Source organism: Nannobrachium achirus (genome assembly GCF_963921795.1).
Source record: "Nannobrachium achirus genome assembly, chromosome: 7".
NCBI classification, from domain to species: domain Eukaryota; kingdom Metazoa; phylum Chordata; class Actinopteri; order Myctophiformes; family Myctophidae; genus Nannobrachium; species Nannobrachium achirus.
In genome coordinates this window covers 41,714,520-41,728,535 of record NC_137816.1, presented here as the reverse complement: position 1 = coordinate 41,728,535, position 14,016 = coordinate 41,714,520, and positions in this window count along the sequence as shown.

The following is a 14,016-nucleotide window of genomic DNA, read 5'->3' as shown; positions in this document are numbered from 1 at the left end:
CAGAGGTACAGCCGGACAAAAACCCCACTAGCTGCGAACAGCCTAGTATAGGGCAGTAATATAAAATGTTAAACTGAAAGAAACCTACTCGCTGCACACGAATGTGCGAGAGGAAAGATAACAGTAAACCCACCCGCTGCGCACAGCGGACTTGGGGCCAACAAAATAACACGTGCACTGCACTAGTAGCACTACTGAATAACCCGCTTCTCAACTACTCACTGTACGCGCACGTACAAGAGGGAAAACGGACAACTCAAAATAAACACTTGATTGCAACAGCAATGTAGAATAATTAACCAAAGGAAAAACACCACCACCTGGATGGATATCCAACAGTAAACCCAGCGGCTGCGAACAGCGCACAAATGGGTATTATTAATTAACTATAAATAAACAAAGTAAGCCGGATGACGGCTGTTCCGCAATGGAACTCAACAATTGTAGCCTACCTGCAAAGAAAGCCTGTAGGCACAACAAACAACACGACAACGTGTAACACTAGCCTTAGCAATAGCACAACACTATAGGGCTATAGGCTACATAAACACACAAACACTGCGACCCACAGGGACACAAGGCGCCTGCACCGAAGTGAACGGGTCCCCAAGCAGTGTGTGAAAAACACTACGAGCAAATAGCAAAGTAGTCAAAACAATAATGCACTTTCTAGGTAGAAATGTTCGAAACATACTCACCCATCCGTGCAGGTCTCTTCAATGAGGCGAGAGAGGCAAAGAGGAGGAGACGCTCTCACCCGGCATTGTTAAAGGTGAGACCGCCTCCCCGGGTCATGGGGGCATGACTTTGTTGGTATTTGGTCTCGTTAATAGGTAGAAGATGAGGGCATCATTCATGTTAATGACCGTAGTGACGGTCAGAGTGAGGTCGAAATAGATCGCCTACTCCGTCTGCTGCGTGTACGCGTCGCCATGGGAACCAAAGCGTTCAGTGAAAGGGGTGGGGAACCCGTCGCCGCCGAGGCTTTGCTTAACCATTTTGATCGCTACGGTGATTACGTCATAGCAGCCGTAGTCCCGCCTCACGTCGCCGTATTAGAAACGCGCCGTTTCCCTATTTAGTGTGGTTGCCCTGCTGGGCAATAGTCTATAGTCTATAGTCCTGGGGAAACTTTATTATTATTGTCTCCACCAGCCGAAGGCTGAGGGGAGAGTATGTTTTCCCCTCCGTCCGTCCGTCCGTCCGTCCGTGCGTCCGTCCGTCCGTCCGTGCGTCCGTGCGTGCGTCCTCGCAGATTGTGAACACCTAATCTCAGTCGCCGTTGGCCCGGACGCTGCCAAAGTGAGCACACACACTCCCTGGATGCCAATCTAGAACCTCTGCCCTACATTTTTCAAATGGGCCTTTTCTAGCGCCACCTAGTGGCCGATGTTCGCAAAACACATTTTGGTGCACTACTCTTACAGATTTTGCCCAAAAATCCTACAAATCGGTAGGCAGCATCTCGACAGTCATGTGATCGACACAGATCTGTCCGATTTTGCATATTCTATCCGGATTGGCTAAGATTGGCTTCCAAAGTTTGTAGGATTGAGCCGTTTTGAACAAAATGCCTCAAATCCCAAACGCAAAGTGCAATTATCATGAAATCGCGCACACACGTTCCCACTAGGCCGAGGAAGAAAAGCCACTTAATTTTTTTTAAATCAGCCTCATGGTGGCGCTATAACAGGCCGATTTGTGGTTTTACCTATAACTCCACCGATTAGTTTCAAACTTTGTAAGCGCACTCCCTAGAGGCTAAGGATAAACCTTTGCCCTGCATTTTTCACACCAGCCTTTTATAGCGCCACCTTTGGACCGACTTATGTAAAACACATTTTTGGATATTACTCCTTGAGATTTTATCCAAAAATCACGCAAATCGGTACACAGTATCTCTATAGTCATGTGATCAAGTCCGATCCGTCTGATATTTCATATTCCATCCTGATTGGCTAATATTAGCTTCCAAAGTTTGCAGGATTGCTCCGTTTTTGAACAAAATGCTTCAAATCATCAACGCAGCTTGCGATTACCGTGAAATTTGCCACACATATTCCCACTAGGTCAAGGAACAAAAGCTACTTTTTTTCACATTGGCCTGTTATAGCGCCACCAGCAGGTAGCCTTTAGCAAAACAAATTTTTGGAACACAATGCTTCAAATCATGCATGCAGCGTCCGATTTCCATGAAAGATCTATGGTGAAGAACATATGCCACCCTTTTTACATTGGCCTATTATACAGTAGCACCACCAGGACACACAGCCTGGTGGAGACCTGTGCTCGGAAGAGCACTGCTTCTAGTTATTCTCTGTTTCTAGAGTAACCAAAAGTTTGCCGCCTACTCCTCCCACAGTTTTCGCGCCACACACTCGTGCCACACCAGCTTCATCGGGAATCGTGCGCTTGCATTTTGCTATATTAATTTATTAGTGAATACATTTCCCCCACTGACTTTAATTAAAAATTATAAACTTTTCTCAAATATGGAGATGACTGACGTCATAGATATGACATCATAGACCACATGAGACCATATATATCCATATATGGGCATTCCCCCAAAAACGTTAATATTAAGTCCATATTTGTATATGGATATATATTAAGAAAGGATAAAACAAATAAAATGTCCATATACAGTATGGGCATTCCCAGATGATGCCCTGTTAGGCCCTGTTAGGGTTTATACCGGTAGATGCCCTGTTAGGGTACCCTCTTAAACTCATATATGGGGATCCCCAGGCATCTGGCATGACTATTAAGAAGTGTTTCTCCAGATAGACAAACCTATATCAATAAAATAACATTAGAAATTACTCAGGAGAGCGCGGATGATCCTTTCACTGTCCTCAAGAATCTGCACCTCGCTAAATAAGAGACTATTCCTCAAAAGACTCCCCTTGAGTTGAACGTGCCTTCTCTTAACACTTTCAGTGCCAGGGCGTCATATGACGTCCGACACGACCTTGGCAATGATGCCAGAAAATAATATTGGCGTCATATGACGCCAGATGCTTTTTTTTCATATTACAGTAGTACAGTGTTGGATCTATGCGGTAACCAAGATACAGCCCTTTTGGACGATGGGACGGTCGTCATGCATGACAATTCAGTGGCGTCAGTTCAGAACAAGCTAAGGTATGGCAACATGACTGGTGTCTGGTGAAGACACCAGTCATGTTGCCATACCTTAGCAACAGGCACGATGAAAAGTACATTTTTATTATTTCCCCCTGTCAAGGTATGGCAGCTGCATACCCCTGCCATACCCAATTGACGCCCCTGCATGACATCACACGCTTATGTGACCAAATTCAAGCATGCTGATTGGCCGGTTCCCCCCAGAAACAAGGGTCTCAAAGACGAGTTCAGTGACTTTTACCGTCCGGACACACAGCAATCAGAGGGAGAGAGAGATATATTGAGAGAATGAGCTAGAATTAGTTATAAAATCATTAGATGTAGTATTATTTAGAGAGATAGAGATAGAGAGAGAGATCGGAAGGTAGAGGTTTTACCTCCGCTGATCAGAGAGCAAGTCATGGCCGCACATGGAGACCAAGCAGGCAGCCGAACCATGCCCCGTGGCCGTGGACACCACCAAGCCCGCAGCCTGCTGCTGCCCAGCGCCGCCACCGACCATAATCAAAACCCGAAGCACCAGTTGGACTTTCGTTTGTTGCTGCGCGGCTGCGTTTGGGACTTGACTGAGGCGACGCGTGAGGATGAACGGTGATGCCGTTGAACGCTGATGCCGGCGATTTGAAGAGAATTCTGTGTTTTTGCTGCTGTGTCGGGGGAGCCAAGGAACGTCGCCAGCCATCCACAGTGGACGGAGGAGCTACGGCGGTGATCCGGACCGGAGGCAGGCTGTTTGGAGCAGTGTATCATCTTACGGCGCCCACCGGCTGCACCGATAGGTATGGCCCCGGAGAGCGGAGTTGCAGCGGGCGCTAATACACCCAAATGAGGCCGTGCGTGGACTTAGCCAAGGAGGACGACCCGGTCGCTGCGGTGTGTGTGTGCTGCGATCAGCGAACCGGGTAAGCATTATAAAGCTATGCTTTTTACGTTTCAATATGTTCTATACGTCTGTCTGTCTTTCAATGTTATATGAGATCAGTGCTGTGTTCTGGGGACTCACCGGGGACTACCCTCCACACCTCGCCCGCCGGCCTCTATACCTCCGTGATGGAGGAACAATAAAATATGAACGGCGTCTGCCCTCGTGAACCTTTCAAAGTAGCGTATTTGATAGGGATTATGTACTATAGCGTCTGCCCTGGCCAAACGAATAGTAGCTGATCGTATGCCCTCAAAAAAAGTCTAGAACACACCACTGTATGATATGCATAAAGTGTGTTCCTGTGGAAATGAGCCATGAATCTGTAGGTCTACTCTAATGCAAGCTTGTAATACATTCTTCAATCAATCAATAACCGATGTCAATAAGCCTGACCTGCTATTGTTTTTTTTCCACGTAGGGTGCATTTGGTAATATACAATTCAATTCAAAGGAGCGTTATTGGCATGAGAAAACATACGTTTACATTGCCAAAGCAAGTATCACACATACAATAAAACTAGACCAGGTCAACCTGGTTGTGCCAGACCCCCTGTCTGTCATCATCATTTATGACATCATGCCTTTTGTAGGCATGTCATCATCATGTCATCATCATATATACCCTTTATATAGAAAACCAGGACAGACAGACCGACATTTGCTTATGTAGGCCTACCCATTTCATGGGTCTGGCAAAAAACAGTTGAAAATATACAGTTGGAGGGGGTACAGCATTGTTCAAACAGAGCTATGTCGCATTGTCATTGCCAGACCCATGAAATGGGTAGGCCTACATAAGCAAATGTCGGTCTGTCCGGTTTTTCTCCATAGATGGTCATGATGATGACATGATGATGACATGAGGGAGGGATAGACCGACAGACAAAGCCTTCATGTCATCACAATGTCACAAATGATGATGACATGAGGGAGGGACAGACAGCCTATAAAGGGACAGACAGCCTATAAATGTACCATTAAATTTATAGGCCCAGAGGGTTGGCAGAACCGGGGTCTGGCACAACCAGGTTGACCTGGTCTAGTTTTATATATATACAGGGTACAAATGGCAGCATTATTTTCCTCATAGTACATAAAGGTATCAGCTCTGTTTCATACTGTATGTGCAGTAGGTCTAGATGTCAATCCATGGTTTGTAGTAGGTGTATGAAGTTCCTCCAACTTCTTCCAGTAAGAATACATTTCTTTATAGTTTAGTTTTTTATTGTGTGTGTATACCTAGATAGATAGTTTAGTAATACAATCAGTGTGTGTGTGTGTGTGTGTGTGTGTGTGTGTGTGTGTGTGTGTGTGTGTGTGACATAATAATCTATCAAATCGATCTCAAATCTGTATCAAATTTGTATCAAAGCAGAGCCTATAGAATTCAGTGGCCACGTATATATACATATATACATTTGAAATTATTTAGACTAGTGAAAACAGCCGATCTACAAGCACACAACGCCTCGCTTGTAGATCTGCTGTTTTCACTACTTTTGTGCGACAGCCTTTGCTAAAGAACATACAAATTATACAGAAGCACGTTCATTTAGTATTTTGTATTTATTTCTATCATATACAGGGCCCGTGGAGTCTGACTGGATGGAGGAAGGATGGGAGCCCGATCTGCAACCAGACCAATGACAACGCAGAGGACAGTATGATGGCGGAGATAGCGAGAGCGGAGGAGTCAGGCATAGGTCATACACACTGTAGGTTCGCTGCCTGGACCAATGTCACTCTAGGGGAGCTGAAGAACTTTCTGGGACTTCTCTTCCTCACAGCTATCGTTCACAAGCCGGAGATTGCCATGCAGTGGTCAAAAAAACATTGCCATGCCGTACTTTCCCAGAACAATGGCAAGGAACAGGTACCAGGCCATTTTGAGGCACCTGAGGTACACACACGCGCACACACACACACACACACACACACACACACACACACACACACACACACACACACACACACACACACACACACACACACACACACACACACACACACACACGGTGAACAGTACCATCTTTGACCTTTATTTGTGGTGCCTTTGACTCCTGAATGTTGGCTTGTTGAATGCCTTTTTTTGAGAATACAGTACAGTACAGTACTGACTTTTATATTATTTTATTTATTCTTTACTTGCTGCACATTTATTTTATTTTACTTTTATCCAGTTATATTTTATTTTTGTGAAGTCATATTTGTGATTTCTTTTTTTTTGGAAATATTTGTAAATATTGTTGAACATAAATATGTTCATGCTGGATGTGTGAGGTACTCACCAGGGTTAGGGTTCGATGTTGCCATAAAATAAAAGGTTGACATCGCTTTTCTGACTTTTTGTCTTCCTGACCTTCTAGACCAGGTAAAAACACAGTGAATTCACAGTGCATAGTTCTATCAAAATGTAAGGCAATTTCTACCTTCTGAGTCATTTCATACTTTTTCACTTTGCCCCCTTGAAACTAGATGATGGTACAATATTTTTTTAACTTTTTTTGCACATAATGAAAGTAGGCATGTCATTCTTTCTGTCAAGGGTACTTGTGTTCCGTTACCATTTACCAATTTGTTGCTATGGCTTCCTAAAGTTTTTTTTCTTTGAACTCAAATATCTCAGAATCTAGATTTCTGAGGTTATTGACTGGTTTGCGCAGTGCGCACTCTCGAGCACCTATCTCCAAAACCGCTCACCGAAATCACTCCAAAATTTTTTTGGTAAAAAAAAAATCCTCTTTTACCAAACCTCCCATTTTTGTTCCGATGTGAATATCGGATCATTTCCAATTTATTCCCTGGAATTGGGGCAGAAATGAATGGGACCTAATGGTGGCACTGGTAAGGGACGGGGGGCAGGGGGGGCTGGCACTCAAAGTGTTAAGGGTTTTTGATCTGGTAGGCAGGAGGAGTGAAATCGGCCAGAGACTGTCAACCGTGCATCGACGAGTCGCCGACCTTTGGCGGCATCTGAGGGATTTCGCTGTCCCTCACTTTGCACGCTCACTTCCAGTATAGGCCAGGGGTGTCCACAGTTTTTTTCTTCAAAAAGGGCCGCCGTAAAACATAATATATATCTCCTGACAAAATGTACTTTCGGTTGGACCATAGTAAAGTCACATAGGCCTATATACGCAATTGCAATGGTCTTTTGTCAGGTGTGTGCAGGGGCGTCACACCAAATTCTGGGCCCTGGGTACAAGGATTCACTGCGGGCCCCCCATGAATGTTAACTATTGAGATACAGCGCGGCACCAATCTCAAAATATTTAGTTCCAGGGACCCCCCAGAAGCAAAATTTTAGTTACAAATGTTCACTTAAAAAATACATATAAGATTTGCGCACATTTTCACGGCTTTTCAAAAATAGCAGATCTACAAGCTTGCAGCGCGGCACTCGGTGCCGCGCTGTGAGCTTGTATATCTGCTATTTTTCAATAGCTAAAGTTACTAGGGCCCCTCCACCTTGGGCCCTAGTAACTCAGTCCCACTTTCCTACCCCTTGTGACGCCCCTGGGTGTGTGTGCTCTGAACAAAACACAAATAAATCGCATTACCAAATGCAACCATGACGTGCAAAGCAAAAAATACAAGAAAATAGCCTTTCTTTGTCCCCTTCAGAATGAGACAACAGGGAACAAGGAATCCTGAGAAAATTATACGATAAAATATTCTTGTTTGACGGGCTTTTATAGCAAATTTTTTATATTTAGGAATGAAATTGTGGGTTGCATAATATTTGTCATCGGGCCACATTTGGCCCCCGGGCCACACTTTGGACACCCCTGCAGTAGGCCAATGAAGGATTTTTTTTCTTCAAATTGGCCAGTTATAGGCCGCGCGCCACCATGAGACCGATTTTTTGCAAAACACATTTTTTGTTACTGCTTTTAGAAAACTCACACAAATCGGCACACATTATCTGTGGGGTCATGTGATCAAGAAGTATGAGTCAGATTTTTCAGATCTCATTTCTTTTTTTTTTTAATAATCTTTTTATTAAGTGAACAAATGCACACAAACAAAGACACAAACAGGACAAAACAAAACAACAAAAACAAAAGTATACAATAAAGGACAGCAACATCAGCAAATGATCGACTCACATCTTATATTCCTTGTCAAACAGTGTTTTCTCCACTCAGTTGAGAAAATAGTAGGGCCCAAAGGTCCTGAAATACCCGTCCTTTGTTGTGTTTTTCATATGTCAGTTTCAGATCTCATTTCAATCGGCTATCCAAAATCTGTTTGTGGGCCCTGGGTAGGCCTGGCGAAGACCTGTGCTTCAAGGAGCCCTAGTTTGCATTCAAATGGTGCCTAAGCAGTTGTAATAAGACTTGTTATGTGTTTCAAAACACTTCTTGACTTGAGGGTGTGAATTCTTGCCCAACCTGCCCACTTATCCAGCCTTTTGTTAAGCAAGATCAGCCTCAGTATCAGCATCAGTTTCTGACAAGAGGGAGTAGACACTTAAGATAGTGTTTGTCATTGTTGTCTCCACCAGCCGAAGGCTGAGGGGAGAGTATGTTTTCCTCTCCGTCCGTCCGTCCGTCCGTGCGTCCGTGCGTCCGTGCGTCCGTCCGTGCGTCCGTCCGTGCGTCCTCGCAGTTTGTGAACACCTAATCTCAGTCGCCGTTGGCCCGGACGCTGCCAAAGTGAGCACACACACTCCCTGGATGCCAATCTAGAACCTCTGCCTTAAATATTTCAAATGGGCTTTTTCTAGCGCCACCTAGTGGCCGATGTTCGCAAGACACATTTCTGTGCACTACTCTTACAGATTTGGTCAAAAATCCTACAAATCGGTAGGCAGTATCTCGACAGTCATGTGATCGACACGGATTTGTCCGATTTTTCATATTCCATCCTGATTGGCTAGGATTGGCTTCCAAAGTTTGTAGGATTGAGCCGTTTGGAACAAAATGCCTCAAATCCCAAACGCAAAGTGCAATTATCATGAAATCGCGCACACACGTTCCCACTAGGTCGAAGAAGAAATGCCACTTCAAATTTTTGAAATCAGCCTCATGGTGGCGCTATAACAGGCCGATTTGTGGTTTTACCTATAACTCCATCGATCAGTTTCAAACTTTGTAAGCACATTCCCTAGAGGCCAAGGAAAAACCCTTTCCCTGCATTTTTCACATCAGCCTTTTATAGCGCCACCAGGAGGCCGACTTATGTAAAACACAATTTTTCCTATTATTCCTTGAGATTTTATCCAAAAATCATGCAAATCGGTACACAGTATCTCTATAGTCATGTGAGCAAGTCCAATCCGTCTGATATTTCATATTCCATCCTAATTGGCTAATATTGGCTTCCAAAGTTTGCAGGATTGCTCCATTTTTGAACAAAATGCCTCAAATCATCAACGCAGCTTGCAATTACCGTGAAATTTGCCACACATATTCCCACTATGTCAAGGAAAAAATGCTACCATTTTCACATTAGACTGTTATAGCGCCACCAGCAGGTAGACTTTAGCAAAATACATTTTTGGAACACAATGCTTCAAATCATGCATGCAGCGTCCGATTGCCATGAAAGTTCTAAGGTGAAGAACATATGCCACCCTTTTTACATTGGCCTATTATACAGTAGCACCACCAGGACGCAAGGCCTGGTGGAGACCTGTGCTCGGAAGAGCACTGCTTCTAGTTTAAAATGTTTCCCCGTGTCGTTAATTCTGTCCAAGGTTCTTCAGTTGTGCAGGGAAAAGATGAGTCAGGAAGTGGCTAGTTGCAGGCAGTCAACAAACTTTATTTTCTTAGCAGAAATATTCAGAATATGAGCACAGCTTCGCCTTTTGCTTCTGGGATTGGAACCAACCTGCTTGGCTCAGGAACAGGTTTGAACCCCGAACTCAGGTTTTGCAGACCCTTAAGTATTCAACACTTCAAAGCCTTTTTGAATAAAGGCGGGCCGTACCACATGGCCTGTTGACTAGTCAATACGGTGCAGCACCAGAGGGGAGGGGCTGTAGCCGGCACAGAATTAATACAGTTTATAAAGTATTGCCTCAAACTCAAACTTACAATATGATAAATCATTTTACAATCAATATTTCCCTCATAACTCAAACAATCATACTCATACAGACAACTCCTGTTAAAAATGGCTAACCAGAAGTTGTTTTTCCTCAGATATCATTCATTAAAACTTCTCTTTCTGAGCGGGGAGGAAAACGGAGGATTCCCTGAGAAGTCTTCACATCCTATAGGCTACTGGTTAATCATGAATATAAGTTTCTGCTTGCCACATTTCTCATCAACGGCCTATTAATGGCAAATCCTGGCAATACAAAAACATATACTCATAACCAGAACCTTTAATTCACAGGGATCAATAATTCGTTTTCTTATGTGGTCATGTGTCTTGGCTCTTTTACATGTTTAGAGCCCAAACCATTTTCCTTTATCCCATATTAGAATGTATGTCTACTTGTTGTCAAATCCCTCACTAAAAGGCCTTTTAATGAGAGATTCTGACAACCCCGACACACACTCTGATTATGAACATTTGTCCTTGGGACGTTTAGGGACAGTTTAGGTGGCCTTGGGGGGTTTTCTCCTGGCTACATTTAAACATGCTAATTTACAATGCTCCAGACCATGGTGGCTGTGACCACAGCGCAGAGATAATCCCACGCAGTTATAATTACTTATCAAATGTGTGTACATCTCCCATTTTCACATTCCCCACCGGGAGGCGTCCCACCCGGTGTACAGAATGTCAAAATACAGAAAGCGCACTTTAATTTAACTTAATAATCCACAGTCTATTTGACAAGATAGTTGAGGTTGGGGAACTGGAGGCATGAGACGATCAAATCAACATACTCTATTGTCTTCGACTGAGCCTCACAGAAGATTCCCTGTTGAGCTTGACACCTTAAAACTTCAATGCATAATTAAGCCAAGCCTATGTAAATATCAGCATTTGTTGCCAGAGTGAAACAGCTCTGTTGTCTGTGAACTGTGGAATGTATTCACTCAAGTCCCTGTGATTTCCAGATTAGCCCCTGATTCACTCAAGTCTCGGTGACTTAGAGTTTAGCCTTTGTACTCTGCTTTTATGACTTGTAGGCCTACCCTATGAATATGACCCATAATATACGACACCCGTTTAGAGTTTTTCAATTAAAAAATGTTCAAGTTTAGTTGTGATCAGTTTTAAAAGTAGATTCACTAGTTCTCTTAGTTTCTGTTCCATGTTTAGTGTTAGTTTACATTTTATAACTTGTTTTGTAATATTTCTTTTTATACAGGGGCAAGATTCAACAAGGAAAGAAAAATATCAAAATAACAGATCTACAAGTTCATAAATATCAAAAGTAACAGATCATAAAAGTTCAGAATTCATTAATTTTGCATTGTGACACAATGCAATTAATATTCTCTGCATTAGGGGGGTAACGATACATTTTAACATGGTTGACGATAAGATACATGGACGATATTGGTTAATTCATGGCGATACGATAAAATTCGATTCAATGATTTAAAATCGATAAGGTAACTATTTAGCAAAGAAATTACAGCTGTGTGTAACGTGTCAATATAGTGCATGTTTTTTTTAAGGGAAAAATCCATTGTCATGGATATAAATAATTAAACACTGTGATTCTCTAGCAAATACATGGACATTATATTTCAACACATATGGACAACACATTTATCGATAGACCAAGAGTAGCTATATGGAATGGAAAAGTAATTAGACCCATCTTTTTCATTTTCCTTCATAAGATTGCTAAATACAGGGCACAAATACTTGTAAATGAGTTTGTTGGATGAGGGCCAGGTAAACAGAAGGAGACAAACCAAAGTTTCAAAGAGGCAGATGTGTTTGTTCTGCAGGGTAGATTTCAAATATAAAGTTCCAAAAATGTTAAGTTGAAGAAATTAGACAAAAATGAAAACAATAAACAATGCCTAAAGTACTAAATAAATGCCTAAAGAGCAGGCAATCAGTGCAACCGACTTCCGTACTGCGTTTTGAGACCCACACTATTTCAGGAGCTGAAATAGGTGGGGCCTTCCCCTAGTTCGGGGGGTCAGCAACCCACGGCTCTAGAGCCGCATGCGGCTATTTAGCGCCACCCTAGTGGCTCCCTTGAGCTTTTTCAAAAATGTATTAAGGGAAAAAAGATAGGGGGAAAAATATATATGTTTTTGTTTTAATATGGTTTCTTTAGGAGGACAAACATGACACAAACATTCTTAACACTTCCAATGCTGTAAAAATGTGTAGAATAAATATTGAATGTAATGCTCATTATGTATGTGTAGCCTACTTAGTCATTTTGACAGTAGGCTAATATAACTAATATTTCTGTCGGGCAGAAACCTTGTATCTCCAAGTTTCAAATGTGGATGTAAAGCCCTGCTTCATCATTCAAGACTGAATGACGCTTGTAAATCGGCTGTTTTCACTAGTTTAGTTCATTTTGTAAATGATAAATACAAAACAACGTTTTGGACATACAAGGTTTCCACCCGACAACGACGATATAAGGCTTTTATAAGTTTGTGCGGCTCCAGACAGATTTGCTTTTAGTTTCTTTGGTCCAATATGGCTCTTTCAACATTTGGGGTTGCCGACCCCTGCCCTAGTTGGATCAAACCAACTATCCCTGTCATGAAACTCTTACCTGTTTTCTATGCAAACTTCTAATAAAGTCTGCATTCAATCATGATGCGACACATTGTGAGCTTGTAGATCGGTTATTTGACAAGATTTTTGACAAAGTCGTTGTGTTTGCTAAACAAACAAAACAGTTTCAGTTGGTAAACATTTTTTAAAGCCTTGATTTTTTTCTTCAGTTAACTAAAAACTTTCCCCCAATTATAGTCTTTGTTATTTCGTTATAATAGCCAATTTCTCAAGACAGAGTCAAGGATGGCTATGCCATTCAAAGGAAGAGAGACAGACAGAGTGGGTGTCGCCCTTTCTTTGATGATGGGTTCCCAGATTGAGTAATAATAGCTAACCCTGGTTTCTGAACTCTGGATGAACAACACCATTCACAATATTAATAATTCTACAGCAGACTTTAAGAGTCATATAGGTTAACCTCTCTTTACAACTAGTACACCATGACCCCTGCTCCTCCCCCAATGACTTTATCCAACATCTTGCCTCACCAACATGAATGTCATGTAAATCAACCAGATACTCAACTGACAATACAGGTTCTGTTTCAAGGTCTGTCCATAAGAAGGGACCGTTTGGTCCATGCAGTTCAAACCTGTCAACCTGAACGGAGATACAACACACTTCTTTAGACAGCAGCTACAGAACAACAACAGGTAAGCCTTGGTGTCCTTGTTGGAACAGAAGATATGTGTGAGTGCATATGGGGGAATTTAGTGTTTGTTTTCCCCTCGTCATGTTCACTTTGTATAGCCCTTTGGTCAACCTTTGTTGGTTATAAATGTTGCTTTACAAATGAGGTTTGAGTTGAGTTAAAGTTTGAGCTGATATTATTAACTTAAAACACACGGATGTATTGTTCCAATACAGTGCAATCCATACTGAATCAGATTTTATTTTCAAGTGATGATGATCCATAGGACATCCACTTGTGTTGTATCCAACCATCAGTCAGTCATCATGTATGTGTCCATGGACCGTGGCTCTGAAAGTATTTATTTTGTTTTGTATACAACTATTCGTTTTAAGATTGATTAAAAAATAGCAGATCTACAAGCTCACAACACGTCACATTGTGACACGCTGTGAGCTTATAGATCAGTTATTTTCAAATAGCCAACGTATAGGGTTAAGGTTGTTAAACTGAGGGTTGGAGGGCAGGGGCTCAGGCAAAAAAAAAAGACTCTCACACACTGGATACTGGCCATGCATTTTAGAACATGACTCCACATACACAGTCATTTTTACTACAATGTATGTAGAAAGATTATTTCTAACTA